This window comes from Hermetia illucens, chromosome 6 (genome assembly GCF_905115235.1).
Source record: "Hermetia illucens chromosome 6, iHerIll2.2.curated.20191125, whole genome shotgun sequence".
NCBI lineage: Eukaryota > Metazoa > Arthropoda > Insecta > Diptera > Stratiomyidae > Hermetia > Hermetia illucens.
The window spans coordinates 85,791,597-85,803,565 of record NC_051854.1 but is presented as its reverse complement, the minus strand read 5'-3'; the positions used below and the strand labels follow the sequence as shown (position 1 = coordinate 85,803,565).

Sequence of the window (11,969 nt, the reverse complement as noted above, 5' to 3'; positions counted from 1 at the left end):
GTTTTAAAATATCGTAAAAACATATTCCTTGTCTAAGAAATGTCAAAAGTCTTATAAGAAGCTTACTCGACTAGCCTGTTGCTCGCCGTCAACAGTATAGATTTGTAGCGGGTCGAGTTTAGGACGGGTTGGAATTAAGTGTTATAGTCAGGCGGAGACTAATGCGGGTGTTGACTTAAGTGGAACGTGTACTTAATGAATAATTTTACTACGGTACTACCCTCACGCTGAGTTATACATATTGGTTTTGTTGCTGTGATTTTTTCTTCTGTTTTTGTGCAAAGTGATTACGTGCTTGTAAAGTGCATCTTTTCAGCACCGGCAAGTCTACTTGGTGTTCCTATTTCTGCTCGTAAGTTACAAAATGATGGCTTCATTTCGGCCGGCGATAACCTAATTACTTTATTTTAGTTTATATTAAGATGCTTATATATAGAAGTAACTCACATATTCAATAGAAAGTACTTCTGGGAGGGGAAGGCAACTGAGTCAATGAATTCTTTAGTTAGAAACTAAGCGTAATTGTTGGAGATTTTATGCATTGCTTAAATGATTTACGAGAAAGTTTCATTAATTGGAGTCCTCATTTTTAAGAATATGCGCTGGTGTTCTGTGGACTTGGAATTTCGAGTGCTGCAGTTGCTGCAGCTGCACGAAGTGTGGAATAATCTTCGTTTTCGTTATTTCAGATAATGGGATGCTTCTAGCAATATTATGTTTGCAGTCTCAACTTTGATTCGCCACGCAGAGAATTATACACGAATAATCGCAGATAAATGTAACAATCTGGCATGTCTGAATGTATGTGAACTTGAGTTATCTAATCAAAGCTGAATTATCCAGAGCCTCGGCGAGAAATAAATTATTTTCAGATTTCTCATTTCCTTACCAATCAGCTCAACTCGAATCTCGGCCAGTCATTGTCTTCTATTTCGTCATTTTCAATTAATAAACGAGCACTCATATGTATACATTTGTGTACGCTATGTACATATGGTTGCTACTGCGGCATAATTTCTCCCACTGATGATAACGCGGGAGGAGCTGTAATTGTTACATTGACAGTGAAAACTTCCAGGTTGCTGATAACAACAACAGAGCTCAAATTGACAGGTACGGAAGAGGCGGTGATCAAGCAGACTACGATACAGGTTGAAACAGATCACGTTATCACGCACTCATCGAACGTGATAATGTGATATTCTGTTTACCCCAAGAATCACAGTTTCAGGACACAGTCGGCTTAGTAATGTGATTAGGCTTTGTTTTGTAATTCTCTCTCGTCGGTTAGCTTATATGAATTCCGAGACGAATCTCGCCATGTCTCATAAACCTCTATTTAGTCGGCAAAAATGACCCAGTAAAACTGAGATTATGAGTTATCTGTGCTTGATATGATTAGTACTGAGTTCTCGGCAAATTTGTTATCTTATTTAAATACAGGGAGTTTCTCTATCATCAGCGTGCCGTCTGTTGCTTTCTTTTTGATGTACATGAACGATGATTAAAGATATGCTGTAGGGGAAGAGGTTCGGTTGTGGTCACCCTTTTGTTTTTCACTCATAACTCAGGTCCATGTCAATATAATTCGCATATATGCATATTCCTCAAAAGCTAGAAACCTTCTCCAGTAGTTATACTGGGGAAAAAACTACAAACTACAAAATTCACGTTAAAAATTTTAGTTTAGTTGTGGCCACCCTTGAAAAATCTGCTAAAAACGGGGGAAAATGAAGTAAAACCTGTACTTCCAATAGCTGGTACACACTCTGGCGCATTTCCAATGCAGTAGATAGAGATGGCGATAGTTAATTTGCGTGGAAAGAGTTTTCAACAAAGAATGAAAGAATGAATTTCACGTTCTCGCTAGATGGTGGAGACTCCTTTACCTTAGTGCGCTTCGTCGACATTTTGACTGGAGTTACCTTTGCACGCTTAGCTGATGGTTTGACTGGAGTCGCTGCCTTGGGCACTTTCTCCACTTTACGCTCTGCTGCTTTTTTGTTCAAATCATATAGAACTGCAGGAAAAGTCAGCGCTAAGCTTTGCATTGACTTGCGGCCGGATTCTATGTCTTCTGGATAGTGTCACTTTAAAAATCGTAAATCGCCAGGAGCCGATGGAATTACAGTCGAATTGGTTAAATATGGAGGCGACCGATTTCGCCAAGTAGTTTATCAACTTGTGCTTAAGGTGTGGGACAGCGAATCAATGCCTGACGACGGCAAAGAGGCATTATCGGCCTCATACATAACAAGTCGGGAAACCGGAAGCTGGACGCTTCAAGTACGAAAAGTTTTGTGTCTTTCTTAGTACGTAGCACGTAATATATCCATATATTATGTGAGAGTATCCACTTTCGGGTGATATTGACATTCATAGTCTTCAATTTTCAAAGTAGCAACAAATTTGAGGTATTATAACTTTGTTAGTAATAGTGCGATTTCCACCAAACCTGGTAAGATCATGCTCTATATTATAGCGTATATCACTGCAAAATTTCATGGTACTAGGATGAACTTAAGGGGGGTTTCTAACCAATTACAAAAAATTGTAGTAATATACTATTATTAACTTTATTTAAACAGATATCGGCATGGAAGGTATTTCGGAGCCCAGGCACCATATAGTGGCAACCTCCTGATTTTTTTCAGATTTTTCGGTTTCGTAGTTTCTGAGAATGGCCCCCTTAAAGAAGTGATCACTTTCAACCCTCCGCGCTCCCCACCCTTCCAACGAATGTCAAAACTAAGATCGGCTTGGAAAAGTACTAATCGAGACCTTTAATTTGATACCCCATATGACCATATTTGATGAAAAAAAATTTTACATACCCCTTTTGCATGTATGGGGACCCCCCCCCTTAAATTCGACGTAAAAGGATGTAATTCATTGTATGCGTGAGCGTTCACAGTTCCCACCTTTCTACCAAATTTGGTGTCAATCGCTATAACCGTCTCCGAGAAAAATGCGTGTGACGGACAGACAGACAGAAAGACGGACAGACAGTAAACCGATTTTAATAAGGTTTTGTGTTTACACAAAACCTTAAAAAGGGTATCTCCCCACACAGTGCAACAATTACAGAGGTATCACGTTGTACCGTCTATAAGATATTCTCCGCGATCTTGCTGGGCCGGATAGCCCAATACGCCCAGAACGTCATTGGCAAATACCAAAGAGGTTTCACTCCAGGAAAATCAGCAACAGATCAAATTTTCTCTCTACGGCAAGCGATGGAAAAACTGTTGGAATATGGACATCAGTTGTACCATCTCTTCATCTACTTTAAAGCCGCCCATAACAGCATAACCAGGGTAAAACTGTACACGGCCATGAGAGAATTCGGTATCGCAACGAAATTGATAAGAATGACTAGGCTGACCCTGACCAATGTGCGAGGCCAGATAAAAGCAGCAGGATCACTCTCAAGATCATTCGACATCAACAACGGTCTACGACAAAGGGATGCCCTATCATGCGTCTTCTTTAACCTGGCCCTGGAGAAAGTGATCCGTGATGCTGAGGTAAATGTAAGGTGTACGTTCCTCTTTAAGTCCACTCAACTAGTGGCCTATGCTGACGATATCGACATCATGGGAAGAACCACCCGAGACATACAAACTGCCTTCATCCAGATCGAGCGGGCGGCAATTGGCGCCAGATCTTGGGCTGCACAGCAATGAAGGCAAGACAAAGTATATGGTGGAGCCGTTAGCACCAAAAACCAACCAACTAACAACATCAAACCGCACTGGTCAAACGGGAAGAATAAAGATAGGAGACTACAACTTTGAGACCGCTGATAATTTCTCCTATCTAGGGTCGAAAATCACAACCGATAACAGCTGTGATGATGAAATCCGCGCAAGGTTGTTGGCAGCCAACAGAGCCTATTTCAGGTTACAAAAACAGTTCCGCTCGAAACGTCTCACCATAGGGTCAAAGCTATTACTGTACAAGACAATGATCTTGCCAGTTCTCATGTATTCCTCGGAAACTTGGGTTCTTAGCAAGAAGAATTGCGAACTCTTGGCCGCGTTGGAGAGAAGAATCCTCCGAAGAATTTTTGGCTCCCTACATGAGGATGGACGATTCCGTAGCCTACATAACAACGAAATCTATGAGCGATACCATGACCGTCAAGTTGTAGATAAAATCCGGCTCAATAAGTTACGGTGGACGGGTCACTTAATCCATATGGATGGGGATGATCCCACCCGGAAAGTGTATAAAAGCAATATCTATGGTAGAAAAAAAAGACGAGGCAGACCCTGCTTAAGATGGAGCGATGGCGTAGGCCAGGACGCCAGACAGCTTTTAGGGATATCGAATTGGTGGACCTCGGCGCAAAACCGAGATGTCTGGAGTTCCTTATTAAGGCAGGCCTAGACCGGATACCGGTTGTTGCGCCGTTGATGATGATGGTGAGGGGATGTTATCATTATTTAGCTTCTACCATTTCAGGTTTTCAATTGGGTCTTGGCTAAAATTCAGTCAGTCAATTCGTTTCTAAAATCCATAATCGTTTCTATTTTAGTGTTTCATTAGTTAACTTTTTCAATACGGGTGTCTGTTTGAAACCCGAGGGGGAGCGACCGTTTGATCTTACCTGCTGAAAACTGACTGAATATGAAAATCGAAGTGAAATGTCATAGACCAGAATAATGTGAAGACGACGCTTAACGAATGACGAGGTTAATCATCAATCCTCACTTTAGAGTTACATTGGTTTTTCTTTGAAATATAACTAGCAATTTCATAAATTTCTCACCACCCACATATTTATCTGTAAATGATTCGAGTTTGCATGGAATTCTCAAGTTCAGTGTGTCTAATCTATTTATTCACTTTATCTGCATCTATTCCGATCAAGTACAATCTCATACTTCACATCATAGTGTTGGACAGTTGCAACACGGTCAACCCAACGTTATCTTGTTTAATCAAATCTTCAGCAATCAAAGGTACCCTGCTCTACACATCCATAGTGACTTGCGTAATAATTAGAGTACGTTATTATTTGCAGGAAAACTATTTATGACAGTAATGTAAATGTAAACAAGAGGGATTGCAAGAGTCTTCTTAAATTTGTGGCTATTGAAACGACTGATAGGAGCCTGATAGTACTTTCCAATTATATTTGTATTGATTTGTATTATCTAATGAAAGGGATTTGTTGGATTGTTAAATTGTATTAGTTGAGTGGTTGGAACAATTTCACAATTCTGCTTAATTCACACAAAAGCTATAATAATTAGCAAAAGGTGAGCGGCTCTTTCGAATTCTTATTCTTATTTTAAAGGCTTTGGTGGGAAGTAATTGGAAGGATTGGCTAATTTTTTTCTAGTAGCTTATCAAAAATTTTATTCCTGTATTTATTATTTAAGGGGGTCATCCCGTGTGAAGGGCGTTTTTTCGTTTTTTTTGGAAACTTTTTGTGAAGAACTGGATAAAGATACAAATACGAATTTTTCATCATATATTTATTAATATCTTGAGCATGCGTAATAATTTTTCCAAGCTCGATAGCACAATTCATTATTGAAATACAGAGCAATTTATACACCCATCTCCAAAAAATGCTTTTCTGCTGCCATGCTAGAGGGCGCTTCGATCATCTTAAAGAAAAAAGAAGTAAACGGCATTTTAACGGGCAGATTTACTTACAGTTCGCAAACTAGGATTATTAAAAACTAAATTTTTGCTGCCGTGTTAAATTTTTTTTTGTGAATTTTGGTGTTTTTTTAAGGCTTCTTTAATGAATAAAAAAAAACTACTGAAAGAATCGTAATTATCCTAGTTTGCGGACCGTAGAAATATCATCATCATCAACGGCGCAACAACCGGTATCCGGTCTAGGCCTGCCTTAATAAGGAACTCCAGACATCCCGGTTTTGCGCCGAGATCCACCAGTAGAAATATGTTCTGAATAAGTCGTGAAAATTTCAAAGAATTTGTTTGGATAGATTTTGGGCTATGGTGGCAACAGATTTCAATATGCAGTTTTGAGAAAAACGCATTTAAAAAGTAGAATGTGATTTTTAGCCATAAAATCTTAACTGATCATTAATCTGCTATACCTAGTCTATAAACTTTAGCTTTCTTGGCTTCAATTCTTGTCCTTTTAGTGAAGTCATTCGAACGTCATTCCGACCGATAAATACGCGCTTTACTACAACGATCGACATAAATCTGACATGTGACTTATTACGTGTTTAATAATATAATTTCCGAACGACTCCGAATATTTAAAAATCACTTTGCCTCTAGATACAATTGATGCCAAAAAAAATCGATTCCGCGGATCCGACACACGGGATGACCCCCTTAATTACTGCAATTTGTCATATTTCGCCTAGAGCGCTGGAAAGGGATAGGTACTCATCACTACACCTGATACCTTTTAATTACATAAGAAAGCTCTACAACTTTCTTATTGCCTTGTACAATCAACGGCGTTTATTTTAATTGTCCACAGTCTGTTTTTCATTGGAGTGTTGACTTTATTTACGAAAAATGGCATTTCTGATATTGTCCCAACGCAATGCTTACATCTAGCTTGTGTAATCCCAGCTGACTTCTTTTATTAGTTGTTGATGTAGAGCATTTTTTCTGTTTAATCAGCTCCATGCTTAAGGAAGGTATATATATACATATCTATATACGGTAATGGACCAATAGAATCTGTTGGTATTTGTATGAATTGGTAAACAAAGCCAGATTTATTTATCAGCGAAGATGATTGACAATTCCAAAATATACTGTATTATGGGTTAGAAATGTTGAAAAGTTAATATTGTTCTATGAAAAGAATTAAAGTCTTCAATGTTGGGACAAGGAATCTTAATCAGTCTTTTGAAATTACCAAATAATTAATAGACTTTCACTTTTCTGTTCCAGAGGCAATTGTTTTTCAGGGTTGAACAGTACAATATAAAACAAAAATTATACGTTGTATCGAGGAACACGTAGTTCTGAATATATAGCGAAAATGTTAAGTAAATTGGGCATAAATTATTCGAGATATCGGCCAATACATCTTATTTTCACTCATTGATGAAAATGATAGTAACAACTGAGAAAACTGACAGACAGGCTCGTCTGGTGCGACCAGAGCCAGCATTTGGCATCCGACCATGAACTGTCAAATTGAGTTCCTATCGGTAGGCGAAAATCTTTGTGCTACTCGAGTGCCATTTATGTTGTTCCTTCAGAGGTCGAACATAAAATCCTACTAAGCTCTTTAACGGGACATTGCTATTTAAACTATCAGAATGAGAAAATGCGAGGGAGACTCAGTCCCTTAGAAATTAGACTGTAGTCGTCCATTTTACTTGATTCTCCCGTCTAATGGAATATCCTAGATTCGTTAGTGATAGTGGATGTGATGTTACCCCTGCAGTTGGAGCACATCCGTTTAAAAAATTTACATCTGAGTGTGGGGTACTCACAAAGAAAATGTTTCATGGATTCCATTTCCTTATTACATGGATACACTCCTCTCCTACTGTTTTGGGCCAAGTATCTTTGGGGCGATCCACTCGTCCGCCATCTTTTGAGAGTGGATGTACTGCATCGCGTGGCCCGCAATGGAATTGTCGTCCTTTCTTAATGTGTGACCTATCCACTGCCACTTCCGCCCTCCGATCATAGTGCGTACTATTGTCAGGCCTGTGCGCCGACCAAGTTATTCGTTTGAAATAGTGTCAGGCCATCGTAAGATGATACGATGCAGACAGGTATTGAAGAAGGCTTGGAGCTTTTGATTGACAGTGGAGTTCACTTTTCATGTGCTACTCCCATATAGCAACACACGAAGAACACTAGCACAGAACAGTTTCAACTTGATTTTGTTGTTCAGATAACTGCATCTCCAGATTTTAAACAGGACAGCGAAAGCGGATCTAGTATTGTTAATGCGTTGGACAACAACCAGTTCGGTGCCACCGTCGGCTCGCTTCGATTATTGCAGATAAGGAGAGTGCGATGATCCGTCAGATTGAGAACTCTGATTTTGTTGGTGTTTATCTTAACTCTACTTGCCTCTTATTCCGAACCCAGGGCTATTTGGTCAAGGTGCATGACCCGGTGAGATAAAAAACATATCATTAGCCTAATCGAGAATTCCTTCACGTCCTCTGGAAAAGGCAGCACGAAGAACGTCACCTATAACAAGAAAAAATAATAACGGTGGATGAAACCCTTTATCTGCATATGCTCGAGCGCCTATTGGTAGGTTTTGAAATCACTCAGAGAAAAGGCGATTGTGGTCTTTCGTTGCTTCTATGATGAGGTAGCGATCACTATCTATTTCAGCACATATCAGTCTCTGTGTTAGTATAGAATAGATCCAAAGAATTATCGATACTATGCTCCCTTATAGCATCACATTCGAGGGGCACAGTCAAAAGAACCTTCAATGTCCATGAACATCTCCAATCGGGTTCTCGTTTTTCAGATTCACCTCTTCTATTTTTATAACTAAGGAGTGGAGCGCAGACTCGCAGGACTTTAAAAACTGGTAATAGTAATTTGTGTGAAGACCTTTGGGTGTGAATAGTCATGCTTCTGCCAAGAGGTAGGCGCGTAGCTCAGAGCAAGACTCTTCAAAATATTCCACAGAAGTCGGTTTTTACTTTCCTTTATCATAGCTGGATAGATGGCATCCATTCCAGGCCCCTTGAAATCCGCAAAGGGTAGTAAAGCGCTACCTGCTTTTTTAATGGTGTTCTGGTTCTTCTTGCAATACTACCGTGTTGAAACTCTATTAGCTGCTCTCCCAGATGATGTACTTCCAAGAAAGCCTGTACTGACTCAACTCTATAGTTTGTGAAAGCAGCATCCGGTTTTCTGAGAGAGTTCAACTTGGTCGTCATCCTGTTTAGGGATCCTGCACAGCCTTGAAATCTAACTTTACTTTTGCAATTCCTTAGAGTGTTTTGTAAAGGGGTCTTTCTTCGAACTTCTTACGAATCTCTTATACTTTTCATTCTTACTGTTTTTTAAACGCGATTGTCTGGTTGATTTTCGGAGTTTTTGCAATTCTCGATCCTACCAGAAAACGTTTTTCCACATTTAGCATTCAAATGTAAATTTTCCAATTATAATTTTGTCACAAAACGCACTTTACTGCCAAGAAGTTCATTAAACCTAATTCGTTTTCCTCGGGTCCCGTTTTTATATTACAACTGAATCTTAACTAACGGTGACTTGATAGTAATACTATCAAGCGAATTCGCTTTTCTTTAACTCTATCAACGCTGGGGCACACTCTACTTTTGCAGTAGTAAAATCAGCTGAAATAGTGAAATTGTTTGATTTCACCTGTCTCCTCTCTCTCTCCTCTTCAGCTTGTCTCCTCCTGGCTCACATTTCGATGTCCCTAATGAAGATGTCGAGCCTGTTCAAGACCACTTAGGTTTGCATACGTTGCCAGATCCCTTAGTTTTTACTTTGGGGAACACACAAAGGACCAACTATGTAGTATATCTTCTTGTCATTAACCAATATTACAGACTTTGTTAGAACGAATTTATGGCTCTTGTACCACGAAGATATAAGGACACTATTGCGCTTTGGAGAATTGCAGTGTAATTTGACCAATACTTGTGTTTATTTTCATAAGCGCTCCTTCACGCACTATCGCCTTACGTTTGATTTCTTTGAGAATTGCCTTACTTAGTGGATAATATGTTCAGTGTCCAGCTTTCAAGCTTAGTATCGATTCGTTACAACGTTTCAATAAGCCTCCGTTATGTTATGTGCATTTTAAAAACGGCCTTAAGTTTATCTGTACTCATTATGTAATACAGTCGGATTTATCTTTGAGGGATCACCGTGAGTTTAACTTATCTCGCTATATTTATGGGTTTATCTAATCTGTATACACATATGCAACTTAAGTGTGTTCATCCATGCATTTAATTATCTCATCCCGGTTTATTTGTATTATGTACATTTCAGTGGATGAATATAAACATTTATTACTGATTTTTACTATCTATAATCTGTGAGTGAATATTCAAGTTGAAGTAGATTGAGAAGTGCATCATTGAATATGAAAAATTTCTCATAGCAAAAGAAACGCCCCTAAAATTCGAAATATGCATATTTCAAAATCCAGTCCGTCCTAATTCCGTTAAGTAATAAACCAGAGAAAGGTACGGTGTGGTGTGCAGATGTAGTGCCGGACGGTAATTATTTTGTTCTTTGAAAGAGGTGAGGTGAGAGGCGGAGACATATGAAAAATGATTAGCAAAGACCGACTAATGGGGGAAAATGCAGGTTGAGGCGTCAGCAATTGCAGTTTAGATCTTAGATGCTGTAGTCGGGGTGGGAGTTTTTTTATCATTAGCTTATCCCAGAACAAAAGTCTGGCTTGGGAAGGTAGCGGTTAACATTGAATACAATCGTGTGAACTGTTGTTGACTTTTCATTGAGGAGTTAGTGTTTCAAAAATTAACATGTTTTTTAGCCTATTTAATGTTCGCCTAAGGCTCTTCTTATTGTTCACTATTGTTTCAAAATTCAGCTAATGATATTGTACGTGTATAGAAAGAGAAACCGTATCAAAACTGGTTTGCTGTCCACCTGTCTGTCATATGAACTTTATTCGGAAATAGTTACACCTACTGATATAAAATCTGGTAGAAATATTGGATCTGTGAACCTTCACGCATACAGTAGATCTTTCATCATCGTCATTAACGGCGCAATAATTGGTATCCGGTCTAGGTCTGCCTTAATAAGGAACTCCAGACAACCCGGTTTCGCCCCGAGGTCCACCAATTCGATATCCCTAAAAGCTGCCTGGCGTCTTGATCTACGCCAGCGCTCCATCTTAGGCAAGGTCTGCCTCGTCTTCTGTTTCTACCATAAATATTGCCCTTATAGACTTTCCGGGCTGAATCACCCACATCCATACGGATTAAGTGCCCACCGTAACCTATTGAGCCGGATTTTATTTTTTATTTTATTTTATTAGATCTTTGGTTCTCTAAATATAATCAGGTGGAGTATGAAACGAAAGATCTCGATTAATACTTTTCGATGGGAGTAGAAGCTTTGTAGTTAGTTGTAAAGGAGTGGGAGTACGGCGTAAATAAATTCAAGGACTGACTTTCGTAAACTACCTAACTGAAAAATTAGAATATCTAGGCTTCAAAATAGCCCTACCTTTCGTGACTTGGGGCTTAAGAATATACTTGAAATCTTCTCTGTTTGTCGTAGGCGACTAAAAGGGGTAGAAATTTGTGAACTAGCAAATTTCTAAATTTCTGCATCGAAATGTCAATATGCGGATGGGCATTGACCTAAGATTTTTGGAATATGCGCACGTTCAGAATGTTCACTTTTTTCAACTCGAGCAGAAATTCCGCCGAAAATTGTACGTTTTTGGTCTTAAGCGAAGTAAGATAGTGGGACTCTGGAGAGTACTCCTCTTTCTCCTTCCACACTTAGGGTAGTGTGCTTTCATACTCTGGAAGACCAAATGGTAGTAGACGCGAATCCGATGTTGGATTGTTACTGACGGCTACTGCAAGGCACGCTCTCTTGACCTTCTTACTGCAAAGTTCAGGCTAAAGAGCATCACATGTACAGTGTTATGCACCAACGGAGTTTTCCGATACAGCGAAGGCAGATGCTTTCTACGAGCAATTACACGCAGTTCAGTAGAGGCTTCCCATAGATGTCATTGTGATTGTGATGGATGCTCTAAATGCCAAGGGGATTTCTCATAACGGTTTTGGCGACCGTAACGTCATTAGTGGCAGATTGTCCGAGAACGGAGCTTGGCATAAGGTCAACAAGATTTCAACTGGCCGATACCGTATAAGCACTATGGGATCAACAATAGATTTAGGAGCTGTCTTTTGGCAGTGTGTAACGAGAGAGCCGCTGACATCGGTCTCGAAACCGGCCAAGTACAATATCGACAGCTTATATGATCCGGCTGCTCCTCGACA

At 39.5% G+C, this 11,969-nt stretch overlaps 1 protein-coding gene across 3 annotated transcripts in view; it reads left to right on the top strand.

Moving 5' to 3' along the window:
- Nucleotides 1-83: 83 nt before the first annotated feature.
- The window catches only part of LOC119658939 (multidrug resistance-associated protein 4), a 29,140-nt gene continuing 17,254 nt past the window's right edge, over nt 84-11,969 (top strand). For all 3 annotated transcript variants that reach the window (XM_038066796.1, XM_038066795.1, XM_038066793.1), the window contains exon 1: nt 84-352. The gene's annotated coding sequence lies outside the window, so the exon portion shown is untranslated. The remainder of the gene's footprint in view (nt 353-11,969) is intronic.